Below are 15012 nucleotides of genomic sequence, written 5' to 3'. Positions count from 1 at the left end.
CCAACCATGATTTTCAATGGATTTTCACATCCTTTATATATACATATATATATTAGTCCTCTGTATTTCTAGTTGCCTTTTCAATGAATGCAGTAACTGTGTGTGTGTGTGTGTGTGTGTGTGTGTGTGTGTGTGTGTGTGTGTGTGTGTGTGTGTGTGTGTGTGTGTGTGTGTGTGTGTGTGTGTGTGTGTGTGTGTGTGTGTGTGTCCACATCTATATCTATATCTATATCTATATCTATATCTATATCTATATCTATACCAATATATCTCTGTGCAGACACAAAAGCTTAGAAGCTCAGTTTTTCCCTAAACAGCTGTCAGTGAAACATTTCCAAGCTTTTGTGCTCCAATAGGAGCAACTCAGTTGTGCACTGAGCAGTGTTGCTGTATTGATTAACCTTAGCCTACACAAATTATCGGTCCTTCTTGTAGTCTCAGCATTACAAGCACAGTCCTGTCAAATTAACCCATTCCATTCCCTAATAAAACATACAGTAAGAGCCTGCTATCATGGACTGGTAGTTTCCCATCATTTCTCTAGCCAGCCTGATAGACATGGACATCCTCAGGCAACATATACATTGTTAAAACACAAAGTCACCAAACTAATACATCTGATGAAGTTTGAAATTTAGACAAACAAAAGTGCTAACCGTTTCTTTGCTACTGGAATCATTAAATACTTGGTGTTTTTATATTTCTCAACTTGTGGTTCCTCCCATTTGAACTTTTGAACATTGTTCCAGAGGTGCTTGGACTTCAGCCGTGCGTGTTAATGTATACATTGTCTCATGTATACTGACAACCATTTACTACTGAAACAAGCAAATACTTTGTATGAGAGATGTAGTTACACTATGAAATTGGAGGCAAGACTCTCACATAAGGATAAATCAAATGTCAAACAGGTTGTCAGCATACATACACTTCCCACACTTAATAAGGATGTGACACATAGACCCACATATGCAGAGGTACTCGCTAGTAACTTACCAAAAGATCAGAGACCTTACAAATGGAAACTACATGCACACATAACAATGCAAAAAACAACCACAACACATAACCCACACACACACACACACACACACACACACACACACACACACACACACACACACACACACACACACACACACACACACACACACCAGTGTCTCAACAAATAAGCCCATAAGGAGTAACACGACAAAACCTAATGTACTGGCCATAGGTGTCTCCACTGTGAGACACACGGATGTTCCCCTCACCAGGCTGGATAAGGAGCAGGTTACAGTTAGCTGCCTGTCAAGTACCAGAGACTGTCAAGTTACACAGGCACTCAAGTCACTCAACCAGAAGCAGTGGTTTGACTCCGTCATAGTCCACGTGGGGGATGAATGACTTGAGATGCACCTAACTGGATTATATGAAGAGAGACATGACTGAGCTTTCAAATTATGTGTCATAGGCAGGTATAAGCCTAGCCTTAAGCAGCATTCTACCTTCTTCAACAATGATGCCACAATACAAACAATAAATGATTGAATTTAACAACTGGCTTAGCTTCTGGTGTCATTCCAAGGGGATCCACTATCTGTCATTCTGGGAAGACATGATTGACAGGTCATGCCTGCTTTGCCAGAGGTAGTCCGTACCTGTCTCCTGTAGGCTTTTGGATATTGGCAATGGCATTAGCCACTCCTATTGAGCCTTTTTAGGCAGTGTCAAAATAACCAACCTCCCAACATAACAAAATTCTCTCTAGATAAACTCAGGGTACTGCTGCTTAATGCTAAGTGTTTAAACAAGAAACTGCACTCCCTGTAAGTACATGTCGTTTTGGAAGATGCCGATGTTTATGCAGTCACCGAGACATAGTTCAAAGGCATAGAAAGCACCCTGGCCATGCAGGGCTACAATGTCTTCCATACCTTCAGACCATAAACTGAGCATGAAAGAACCAAAGAAGGAGGTTTATCCATCTTCATTAAGGATAAGTACATCTCGAGACTGGTCAAACAGTGTGACTATGTTGATTGATTCCATGTCCAATTAACTATAGGCAAAGCTCTCTAGCACATCATAGCTAGTTATAAGTCCCCCACCAACAGGAAGAGCAAATCGTATACTTACACTTACTGGAGTCACATGCTGTACAGCTCAACACCTTAATCATGGGTGACTTTAATTATCCTATCATTGACTGGGAAACATACATGACCACAAACATGCTGGTTCAGAGGTTCTTGGAATTTGTCAATGCAAATGCTCTGGAACAGCTAGTCCACACACCCACAACAGGCTCAGATGTCCTGGACATAGTACTCACTGACATGGGAGAGCATTACACCCCCTGTGTGATATCCTCCCTCATAAGATCGGACTATAAATCAGTTTAATTTGATTTAATTATGAGACCAGATACCCCATCAAGCTCAAAAGCACTTAAGAATTGTTCAAAGACAAACTACCTCCTACTAAGTGATGGTATAGGAAGTCTTAAAGCCCCCTCAAATGCAGATAGCATGGATTCCTATGCAGTGGTGTACACCAATGCCCTTTATAAGCAGTTATATAGAATCGGCTGTTCCTGACCGGATTAAAATCTGGTCTTGCCAAAAAAACAAGCCACCCTGGTGGACCCCTAGTATAAACAGGATATACAACAAGAGAAAGAAACTAATGTCCAAGAACAAGTGGGAACTGGCTTGACAGAGGAAGAAATCCCTCTCTAGCTTAAACAAACAAATTAGAGATCTTGTCAAGTCCTCCAAAGCTAATTATGAATAAAAAATAGCCTCCTTAGCTTAAGATAATTACAAGGCATTCTTTAACTATGTCCAACATCTAAAAAGGAATATCCAGCTATGCACTAAACTGGTTGTAGATGGCACCACCCATACTCAATTGGAGGTAATAGCCAACCTGCTAGCTGACAGATTTGGAGCAAACTTCATTCCCCTGTCCTCTCCAGTCATCTCTAAAGTATACCTGCCACCATTCCTCAGCCTATTATCTCAAGAGAGCAGGTCATCTTGGTGCCCACCAAGGCCAGCAACACAGCATCAGTGGGACAAAACAACGTCCCAGGTTGCCTTTTAAACAACTTAAAACATGATCTAAACGGCCCACTTGGATCCCTGTTTAACCACAGCCTCTGTTCCAGTGGAATGGAGGACAGCAACAGTAATCCCACTGCACAAAGGGGGGCCATTAACCCACCCAGGGAGTTATAGGCCCATAAGCTTGACTAGCCTCATCTGCAAGGTCATGGAAAGAATCATTATGGACCTTATTAACAAGGACATAGGTAATCTCCAAACTCTGGACCCAACCCAGTTCAGATTTGTTAATGGAGATTATGCCTGTTAAACATGGTTGATTTCTTCGAGAAAGTCACCAAGGCCCTGGATGAGGGAAAAGGCAGTGCATACCACCTGTCATGACCCAGCCAAGGCATTTGACACAATCCCACACTCAGGTATTATACAGAAATTCTCCCAGTTGGGAGGTAACCCCTACATTACCAGATGGGTAACCAACTGGCTCACTGACAGGGCACATAATGTCAAAGTGGGTGACTGGCCTTTTGCATTATTATTCCTTTTGGGAAAACTGACATCCCTGCTAATTATATTATAGACAGCACTCCTCCTAAGTGTAGGCCCAGTGGTACGTGATCTAGGTACTCAAAGTGATTGCAACCTGAACTTTGACAACCTCGTATCCACAGTAGTAAGGAAATCCTTCTGTGTGGCACATAGGTTCATAGGTTCATAGGTAGGTACTAAGCTGTTGACCCTAGGGCCTATATAAGCCTAGCCAAATGGTACCCTGGCTTTTGCCACCCAAGAAAATTATTTTCCTGTGCCCCTGTCAAGCAGAGCCACAGAAGTGATCCCCGGGGTGAATTTCCTATCTCCCATCCAATCATCAAGATTTTTCTTGAAGAGTGCTAATGAGGAGCTTTGTTTGATATAGACAGGTAGCTTGTTCCAGAGTATGGGAAGTCTGTGAGGCAGGAATCTATCCCTCCAGCATGTTCTGTTTATTGTGGTGACAAGGTTTAGGTCCCTAGAGCATGTAGCTCGGAGGGATTGGGATTTCTTTACATGGAGCATGTCCAACAGCTCTGGCTTTGACATAGCTTTGTATGTTAGGCAGAGATTGCCTCTGCGTAGGTGATATGCGAAAGAGTAAAGGTGGAGTTTTTTGAGACAGTCTGCGTAAGGCATCTGTTTGAGGCTGGTAATCCTCTTTGTGAGGTATTTCTGTGGCCTTTCCAGTTGTTGTAGATGTCTTGTGAGGTACATACCAAAAGGCATCACATATAGATCTAAAGATGTTATGATTCTATTATACTCAGCTATCATCAGACCAATAATTCAGTACAGTGCTCCCTTTTGCATGTACCTCACCAAACACCTGCATCAACTGGAGAGACAACAGAGGTTTCTCACCAAAAAATTACAGTGTACACAAAAACAAGAATTAAATCCCTATTACTGTATTCTTTCTCCAACAGGTTGCTAAGGGGTGACCTGTGCCTGGCTTACAGGGCAGTCTCTGACCTGGCCCTGCTGGAAATGCTACACATTCATAAATCAAACTGCATGAAGACACTCACACCAGGGATCTTAACCTAGCCTCTGACATGAGCAGGTCATGCTGGAGAGATAGATACATCTCCCAGAAACTGCCACTCCTCTGGAAGAAGCTTCCAATTCACATGAAACAGAGCCCCTCCCTGACCCTCTTCAAATGCAAGCTAGATCAGTGGATAAGTGACCGCAAATTCACTCCTGGGTGGTGCCCATGTCCCTCCTTGGACAAGGAAATCATTATTAACTTCAATCACCTAACCACTGACAATTGGGGTAACTTGGGATGGCTAGGCTTGTAAGATCGCTAGGGCTGTTAGCCTAGTAACCTTCTATGAACCTATAGATTATATATATATATATATATATATATATATATATATATATATATATATAGAAGCACTTTACATAATCGAATTACTGAAATCTCGAATGTCATATGGTCGAGACCATATGATCGACATTTAAGTAAATCGAATATGTAAAGTTTTAAAAAATAACACTTTACTTACCTTAAAACGTTACATGCACACAGAGGCAAGGCTTTTTGTACGCTCTGTGTGTACGTAATGTTTTTATCTTTTTTGTGGTGTTGACAGGAAGTGGGGAATCTCCCGTTTTGTGCTTCCACATACAGCGCAATATGGGAAATTTCCCTTTTCCCCACTGTAGCGATCTTGGAGTTGGTATATTTAAGTAGGGGTGGGGCACATCCCCTCATAGTGCAGGCAAAGCCCCTCTGCAAAAGCGATGTTTGACTTTTTTTTTTTTTTTTGGGTTTCATTTTAGAAGTTTGAGTTTCCAAAACTCGATCTTTTGGTCTCGACCATATGAGGTTCGAGATTTTGGGAATTCGATCTTCTAAAGTGAATCCATATATATATAGATATATATATATATATATATATATATATATATATATGTGTGTGTGTGTGTGTGTGTGTGTGTGTGTGTGTGTGTGTGTGTGTGCCTATTATTATCAAAATACCCAAAATGTCAACAACATTAACATAGACACACTGATATCCAATCCCGATGGGGTCAAAATTTAGCACCCCCACACCCCCTGCTAATTATATATACTAACACTGAGAAAACACAACGTCGGGGAAAGGGTATATTTCCCAACCCCAAGAAGTGTGCGATCTGGAACACCTGTTAACCATCTGGGGTAATTGACCAAATGTGTATTTTACGATATGCAGCTCACCCCCCAACACACACATACACACACACACACACTATATATATATCTTCTTCTGGCTTTTCCCGGTTAGGGGTCACCACAGTGGGTCATCTGTCCACTCATGATTGGCAGTGGTGTTTTATGGTGTCAAGTTGCCAGCCCGGCACCCAACCTTCCGCAGAAGGCACACACACACTCAAACCTAGGGCCAATTTAGAGTGTCCAATCCACCTACTGCATGTCTTTAGGATGTGGGAGGAAACCGGAGCACCCGGAGAAAACCCACGCGACCACAGGGAGGACATGAAGACTCCGCACAGAAGGCACCCCAGCCGAGAATAAAACCAGAGAACCTCTTTCTGTGAGGTGGCAACGCTAACCGCTGCACCACCATATGGATCTACTTCATATGGTCGACATTAAATGTCGACCATGCGGAACCGGCATCTTCATACAGTGCAGAATGGAAAGATTTCCATCTTCTGCACTGCAGTGTGATCTCAGAGTTGGTATATTTAAGTTCCAGGGAGTGCAGGGGGGTGTAGCCTCCCCCTGCTAGTAGAGTGAAGGTACGTTTTTTTGGTCTTGGCCATATGAATGTCGACATTGTTTGTTATTTGAAATTTCACACTATTGCACTATTAGTATCAAACACCTAAATGGTGGTTCATATTAGTCTGAGCACAGTGTCAAACTTGTACCATAACTGAGAATAAAGAATTATTCATTTTGAGCATTTATTTAATTCTGATGTCACTCAGGGACACTAAATTGAGATATAAGGTTTTGAGAGAAGTGTAGAGGTCCCACAAGGTCTGTATACTTTTTCCAGCATTTTTTCCCACTTTTTTCAATTAAGAAACAGAGACTGATAAAGAAAGGTTATTGCAAGGTGTACAAGTTGTACATTTCGCAATAACCATTTCCTATGCAGAAACAGCCCTGCTACAGTACTTTAGCACAAAGAAAGTGCAGCACTACAGTGGGTTTTGTCTGTGGTTGTGCTAGATGCTAACGAAGCATTTCAGGGGAGTGGTATATGTTAATTAGTCTTGTGGTCCAACCTCCAAATGCCTGTGGTAAGGAATTTACTCAGCCATGTAAATTAACTAAGCAACTCTGGGGGAGGCTGTTATACTTCTATCCTCCTACCCTGTGTGTGTGTGTGTGTGTGTGTGTGTGTGTGTGTGTGTGTGTGTGTGTGTGTGTGTGTGTGTGTGTCTGTGTGTGTGTGTGTGTGTGTGTGTGTGTGTGTGTGTGTGTGTGTGTGTGTGTGTGTGTGTGTGTGTGAGAGAGTGAATGAGGAGGGTACCGGTGGCAATACAATGCATGGGATGCCATAGTTAACTTTTTAAAAAAAAAAAAAAAAAGTTAACTATGGCATCCCATGCAGGAAATGGTAATTTACCCTCGTGGTAGTTAAAGCTCATTCAGAGACATGCAAATTTGCTGATAAAGAGATTTTTCCTCAATGTGGCTAACATGTCTCTGAATTGCAAATCTATACATTGTGTAAACAAATCCTTTTACTTCAACTCCTACCACCAGTACAGGGGTTCTTTCAGAGTCCCTGGGAAAAGGCTAGATTGCCATTACCATGTCCAATATATAAACCTAAACATAATATTATCCTTACCATACCTCTGAATTGTCCAGATCTTTGCAGAATGTCAAAATTTCTGCTTAATATTTTTGGTCTGTTCTTCAAAAAATTTGTGCTTCCCCCTGGCAAATCATTGTGGAAATGATGTGACTTAATAATGACAGCCATTTGAGCTTTAGACTTTGTATCCATCAGAAAATACATGCTGAAGCAAAACTTATTTTAACAACTTTCTAAGCTTATAAGAGAAATAATTAAAATCTGTATCAGACTTTGGACCTTTGTTCCCCTCCCTCATTTATTTGGCTTTGTACAGATCTGTTGAGGTAGGAGATTGAGAAGTATATCACACAGAAATGTTAACTCTATCTGTCTGTCTGTCTGTGCAGATATATATGTATGCGTGTATGTATGTATGTATATATTTATTTATTTATTGACAGATGATTACCAGGAAAGCCTGATTGGGTAGGTGCCAATTTTCAGCGGAGGCCCAGGGAGAAAAGCTCCAACAAGTATACCAGAACAATACTTTTAAAATCTTTAATAAAATAACGCAAAAAATATTTAGAGTTTAAATAAGTATTCAGAGTTATGAAGACAGTCACCATAGAACGTTGTCCCCTAATGGCTGCTCAGACGAAACACCACAGAATTAAAGCACCTCAGGAATGTAGCTCGTTTAAAATCCACAAATATGAATAAGACTTTGCTGGCAAAAATGCAGGCTGCAATCCAAATATAATTAAAACACAGTTTTATTCGATGAGGACAAGAGTGAGCGCTTTCGCCAAACTGGCTTCTTCAGACTATACAATTCATGCTTTGTGAATGAAGTTTAAGTAACCCACCCATTACAATGATTGGTGAAAAAACATAATTAAATAATTAGTAAAATAATGGCTAAGTGCTCAAATACAAAGGGCTTAAAGCCATACAAAGTTAAAAGCATTCATATCACTGGCTTAAAACAGCTAATAATACAAATACAAATACACTTAAAAACATTATATACATATACTTTCAAATGAACAATCCTAGCATGTATACTATGATACTTATAGTAATTAATTCATTTATATTATTTAGGTCTGAAAATTCTCCTATTCTTTAATACAGGTTTGATTTGTACCCTGTCATTCAAGCCTGGCGGCTCATCTGCTCTCATTCTTATTATCCATCTAAGCTCACATTCTAAAGTTTGTTTAATAATATCACCCCCTCTTTGACTAATTAATAGTTGTTTTATAACACTGAAATGAAAAGTGTGACCCATACCTGCTACTCTACAATGTCTAGCTAGTGCGTTTACCTCCGACCCCATTCTAATGTGATAGTTATGCTCCCTAATACGATCTCTGAGGGGTCTGTTGGTTTTCCCTATGTAAAAGGAGGGGCATATTACACATTTCTAATATAAACCACATTTTTGCTATTACAATTGGTATCAGTATTAAAATAATACTTATAACCAGAGACTGGGTGTATAAAAATTAAATCTTTATTAATAAACTCACAGTGGTTACACCTACCACATGGCAAGGTGTTTGTATTTTGTCTGGGTTCCATCTGTCTCAGGCTTAGATTCTTTGGTTTACACAGCAGTCTCTTTAAGTTGGGTTTATTCTTAAATGTAATCCTTGGATTCGGCCCTGCTATTTCACCTATCACACTATCAGACAATAATATATCCCAGTGCCTTTCTAATATTTCTTTAACTGACCCTTCAATATATTGTGGTAAACATGGCTGGGGTGCATGCTGCCTCTATGTAAAAATGTATTCCTATGACATAGCTTCCTATGGATCGTAGTGTTAAGTAACCCATTATCAAGTTTGAAGACTTCTACATCTAAATATGAGATTTTAGTATCAGAATAATTCAACGTAAACTTCAGAAAATTGGTGGAAGTGTTATTTTAATACTGATACCAATTGTAATAGCAAAAATGTGGTTTATATTGCGAAATGTGTAATATGCCCCTCCTTTTACATAGGGAAAGCCAACAGACCCCTCAGAGATCGTATTTGAGCACTTAGCCATTATTTTACTAATTATTTAATTATGTTTTTTCACCAATCATTGTAATGGGTGGGTTACTTAAACTTCATTCACAAAGCATGAATTGTATAGTCTGAAGAAGCCAGTTTGGCGAAAGCACTCACTCTTGTCCTCATCGAATAAAACTGTGTTTTAATTATATTTGGATTGCAGCCTGCATTTTTGCCAGCAAAGTCTTATTCATATTTGTGGATTTTAAACGAGCTACATTCCTGAGGTGCTTTAATTCTGTGGTGTTTCGTCTGAGCAGCCATTAGGGGACAACGTTCTATGGTGACTGTCTTCATTTATCTTTACTTGATTACGCTTTCCCCGATCTCTGTTTGTGTGCTGTGTTGCCTTTTAGTGATTTACTTGTTGTGTTTTTTAACACAGCAACACAAGAGGATGGCTGATACAATACTTTAAATATTGATTACGACGTACAGGAGGTACGGAAAGAGACAGAACCAGCAAGGTGGCCACGCTTTCAAGCTTGCTTGAATGGGAGTGACAATGTACTATTAGACTTTACTCCAGATGGCGAATCTGACGGTGCTAGTGAAAATGAAAACGGACTTTTAAATCTCTCCAAAGAACTACAGGACTTTGAGACTATGTTTATTAAACTGAAAAAACTACAGGTACAACGCCAATATTTTGAGGCTTGTTTAGCTAAACGATTATACCTGGGCTACGATTTTAAAATGCCCACTGGGAATAGGTTCCCTAACTTCTTCAAATGGCAACAACTAAATATGGAACTCAGTTACAATTATATGAAATTACTCATAGAGTTTCATACTCCTGAAGAGATGATGCTTAAAGACTTGGTTAATCAAGGGTTTGAACGTTTAAATGTGAAATGTATAAATGCAGGTGTTTGTAATAGATTGGAACGAGTATTTGATGATGTAATGTTGTTTGAAAAACGTCTGATAGAACAAAAGAAAGTTAAAATTACTAGAGACGTTAGAGATTTTAGGAATAGCCAAGTGTTTATGTGGCCTAAGGAACAACTTAATAATGCTAGTGCGATTGTATCCAGTTACCCACGTAATAATGTTTTACCTAACACTAGGCCCTCCACACGGAAACCATTGGAGAATGTTACAACATGCTCCAACCCTTTCACGAGTGCTTCTGTACAGGATAACAGTGAAAATAATGTAAATAATACTGAAATGGAATTAACACCTATGCAAATGATAAATACGCCTTCTAAAGAGAAAGGTGTTACATCAATACAGAATGAAACCGTGAATAGCCTAACTATACTGCAAGGACAACAAGAAGGCAATAATGAACCAAACTTAAGTAGTCAGGCAGCCCAGACTTATAAGGAGGCTGTGGTAAGACCTAAGGTCCCAGTAGTGGGTAGTACCAATACCCCTTTCCCGATAGTTCAAAATCAATATCTAGAAAGGAGACGCTCTGCCAGCAGGGGCAGACACAAGAGAAAAGGGTCGATAGAGGATCACAATGGACCCACCCTGAAGAAAATGTGGGAGAGGGCCCCTCACTAATAGTGAATTTGTCTAGTAGGACTTTGAGTGTGTTTGAAAAACAGGTACTTAATAAAGGCCTAAACTTCATACCCTCTAGTAGGGATGATGTGGTCGATTTAATACTTGATACTAGGTTATTTACAAGGAAGTTACAACTTCAACTAGACTATGGGTCAAGTAATGACCGTAATCAACCACCTCGGTTTCGTTCTAATAGCACATACATACCACAATTACATCCAGTTATAGATGTTTTTGGTAAAGTATTAGAGAGAGATATACAACATTATTATCAGAATTACACCTATAAGAATCATGGTCAAAATTTGAATTATAAACAAAGATGTGCACTTAATGATTTGAAGAAAGACCCACAGTTAGTTATTAGACCAGCTGATAAGGGTGGACCTATTGTACTGATGGACCTAGTTGATTACAATGAAAAAATGGTACACCTTCTAAGTGATGATAAATTTTATTTAAAGATAGATACAGCAATAGTAAAGCAGAAAGTTTTTGATGTCTACTATATGTTAGATGATCTCATTATGTCAGCAAGTATTACTGATGAGTTATATGGATATTTCAAGGTAGAGAACCCTGTTATACCGGTAATACAGGGACTACCTAAGATACACAAGTCCAGAAGTAACCCACCCATGAGACCGATTGTAGCTGGCCAAGGGTGGGTAACGGAACCACTATCGGTCTATATGGAATTGGTCCTGAGACCTTTAGTGGACATTAATAAAAGTATACTGAAGGATAGTAAGCAATTTCTGCTTGATTTATATATTTACATTAGTAATTTGGATGATGAAATACCTTATTTATTAGTCACTTTAGATGTGGTTAGTCTATTTACAGTGATACCCAATGATACAGGGGTTCACTATATACAGACTTACCTACGCCTTCATTCAGATTTCTCGGAAAAAAGAATAGATCTACTCACATTATATTTGGAAACCATACTTCATAACAATGTTTTTATTTTTGGAGAATGTTTATCTCCAAGGGATGGCGAGCTATGGGCACATCTTGTGCCAATAGCTACGCCAACCTAGTTATGGCAGCATGGGAAGATCAATTCTTGTCTAATTATGGTCCTTTCAAGGAATTTGTAAGGTTGTATCGTAGATTCGTGGACGACCTCTTTTTTGTTTGGCTGGGTGACGCAGAAATGCTGAGAAGTTTTGTTGAATATATGAACACTTCCACCAATTTTCTGAAGTTTACGTTGAATTATTCTGATAGTAAAATCTCATATTTAGATGTAGAAGTCTTCAATCTTGATAATGGGTTACTTAACACTACGATCCATAGGAAGCTATGTCATAGGAATACATTTTTACATAGAGGCAGCATGCACCCCAGCCATGTTTACCACAATATATTGAAGGGTCAGTTTATGCGAGCATCCCGTTACAACCCCTCAGATAATGGCTATGAAAGAGAGGTGGAAGAGCTGAGGGGTAGGTTTGTAGAAAGGGGCTATGATGAAAGAGTGATAGAGTTGGTTATTATGGAGGTGAATAATTTGCGAACTACGAGAGCTAAACCATATTTTGCAGAGCAAAATCAAACCCCTGAGGTAGATATACCATCTAATATGGGAGGGGTGAGACCAATTATGCCATACACAAGAGATACTAAGGCAGTTAAAGAAATATTAGAAAGGCACTGGGATATATTATTGTCTGATAGTGTGATAGGTGAAATAGCAGGGCCGAATCCAAGGATTACATTTAAGAATAAACCCAACTTAAAGAGACTGCTGTGTAAACCAAAGAATCTAAGCCTGAGACAGATGGAACCCAGACAAAATACAAACACCTTGCCATGTGGTAGGTGTAACCACTGTGAGTTTATTAATAAAGATTTAATTTTTATACACCCAGTATCTGGTTATAAGTATTATTTTAATACTGATACCAATTGTAATAGCAAAAATGTGGTTTATATTGCGAAATGTGTAATATGCCCCTCCTTTTACATAGGGAAAACCAACAGACCCCTCAGAGATCGTATTAGGGAGCATAACTATCACATTAGAATGGGCTCGGAGGTAAACGCACTAGCTAGACATTGTAGAGTAGCAGGTATGGGTCACATTTTTCATTTCAGTGTTATAAAACAACTATTAATTAGTCAAAGAGGGGGTGATATTATTAATCAAACTTTAGAATGTGAGCTTAGATGGATAATAAGAATGAGAGCAGATGAGCCGCCAGGCTTGAATGACAGGGTACAAATCAAACCTGTATTAAAGAATAGGAGAATTTTCAGACCTAAATAATATAAATGAATTAATTACTATAAGTATCATAGTATACATGCTAGGATTGTTCATTTGAAAGTATATGTATATAATGTTTTTAAGTGTATTTGTATTTGTATTATTAGCTGTTTTAAGCCAGTGATATGAATGCTTTTAACTTTGTATGGCTTTAAGCCCTTTGTATTTGAGCACTTAGCCATTATTTTACTAATTATTTAATTATGTTTTTTCACCAATCATTGTAATGGGTGGGTTACTTAAACTTCATTCACAAAGCATGAATTGTATAGTCTGAAGAAGCCAGTTTGGCGAAAGCACTCACTCTTGTCCTCATCGAATAAAACTGTGTTTTAATTATATTTGGATTGCAGCCTGCATTTTTGCCAGCAAAGTCTTATTCATATTTGTGGATTTTAAACGAGCTACATTCCTGAGGTGCTTTAATTCTGTGGTGTTTCGTCTGAGCAGCCATTAGGGGACAACGTTCTATGGTGACTGTCTTCATTTATCTTTACTTGATTACGCTTTCCCCGATCTCTGTTTGTGTGCTGTGTTGCCTTTTAGTGATTTAAGTATTCAGAGTTAGACATAATGTGCCATCATTGGTAAAAAATATTTTTTTATGTAGGAATGACTACCCGATGCTTGAGAAATAGAATTTATGAGCATTATTATAAGATGAGAAAACATGATGGAAACAATGCCTTATGCAGGCATTGTGAAGCTCATAAAGAATGCAAGTCCTTTGAATTTGGTATACTGGAACATATTCAACTGAACCCTAGGGGAGGGAATATAAAGAAAAAATTAATGGAAAAGGAGACATGTTGGCAAATTAAATTGAATGCATCAGAAAGTCCAGGGCTCAATGACACCATATCTATAAAACCTATGTTGGACAAATAATAAATAATTGTCCTGGGTAATAGTATTTAATTTGGTCCTTGTGTCAATATGAAAGGCAAAGGAGATGTGAAAGTATTTATTTGCCTTGAAGTTTTTAACAGTTTTTTAATAGTTTTTAACAGTCATTACTGTATTCATTTTGTTGCAATCAAATATATAATATTCAAACATGCAAATACTATAGTTTAAGTTAATATTATTATACATATGTCTTTGAATCAACTTACAAGTGGATAGAATTATAATAGTAATTATTGAGGGAATTCAGCACTGTGCGCTTTAAGAATTTGTTATAAGAATAGTCATTAAGTGTTTTTTAATTATGTAATTAATGTGACGTTTTTATTGGATAAAGGAGAGTATAAATTATGAAGTTAAGCTTTCACAAATGGTTCTGAAGAAATCTACGGGTGTAGATGAAAGCGCTTAACCTGTTTGTGAATTTGTATGGTTTTAACAGTTGGTATTAAAGAAGAAATTCAACGTTTAACGTTTCTGTGTGCCAGTGCGTGATTATCCTAACTGGGACTGTTTTCAGCTTCTTTGGGGCTGTGTTGTGTTACATAGTTGGACTGACCAGTTAATTTTGTTCATTTCATTGGTAAAAAATAGATAAGACTTATGTGGTTATGATTTAACATTTAGAGAAATTTTAGCCAGTTAGGAGAAATTAAAGGTAAGTTAGTATAATACAAACAGTGATTGCAGTGTGAAATGAGAGAAAAAAAAAACAGGGCAGTGGTGAATTTAGACAGAGAGTCAGGGAAGAGAAATTGATTGAAGTAAGGAGATAAGTGAAGAAGGGGGAGTAATGAGGTATAAGGTACGAATGGGTACGTGTTTATATTTTAGGATGTAGTTTATCCAAAGGTTGAACAAGAACAAAACCAGATTTTGGCTA

The 15012-nt window shown here is 38.5% G+C and overlaps 1 protein-coding gene across 1 annotated transcript in view; it reads left to right on the top strand.

Annotated features, from left to right (window-relative positions):
* LOC122814349 (T-box transcription factor TBX6-like) overlaps positions 1 to 15012 on the top strand; it is a 137924-nt gene that overhangs the window by 79410 nt on the left and 43502 nt on the right. The gene's annotated exons all lie outside the window — the stretch shown is intronic.

The sequence above is a fragment of the Protopterus annectens genome, chromosome 10.part0, assembly GCF_019279795.1.
Source record: "Protopterus annectens isolate FY-2018-M chromosome 10.part0, PAN1.0, whole genome shotgun sequence".
In the NCBI taxonomy this organism is placed as follows: domain Eukaryota; kingdom Metazoa; phylum Chordata; order Ceratodontiformes; family Protopteridae; genus Protopterus; species Protopterus annectens.
This window is presented reverse-complemented; position numbering and strand designations above follow the sequence as displayed.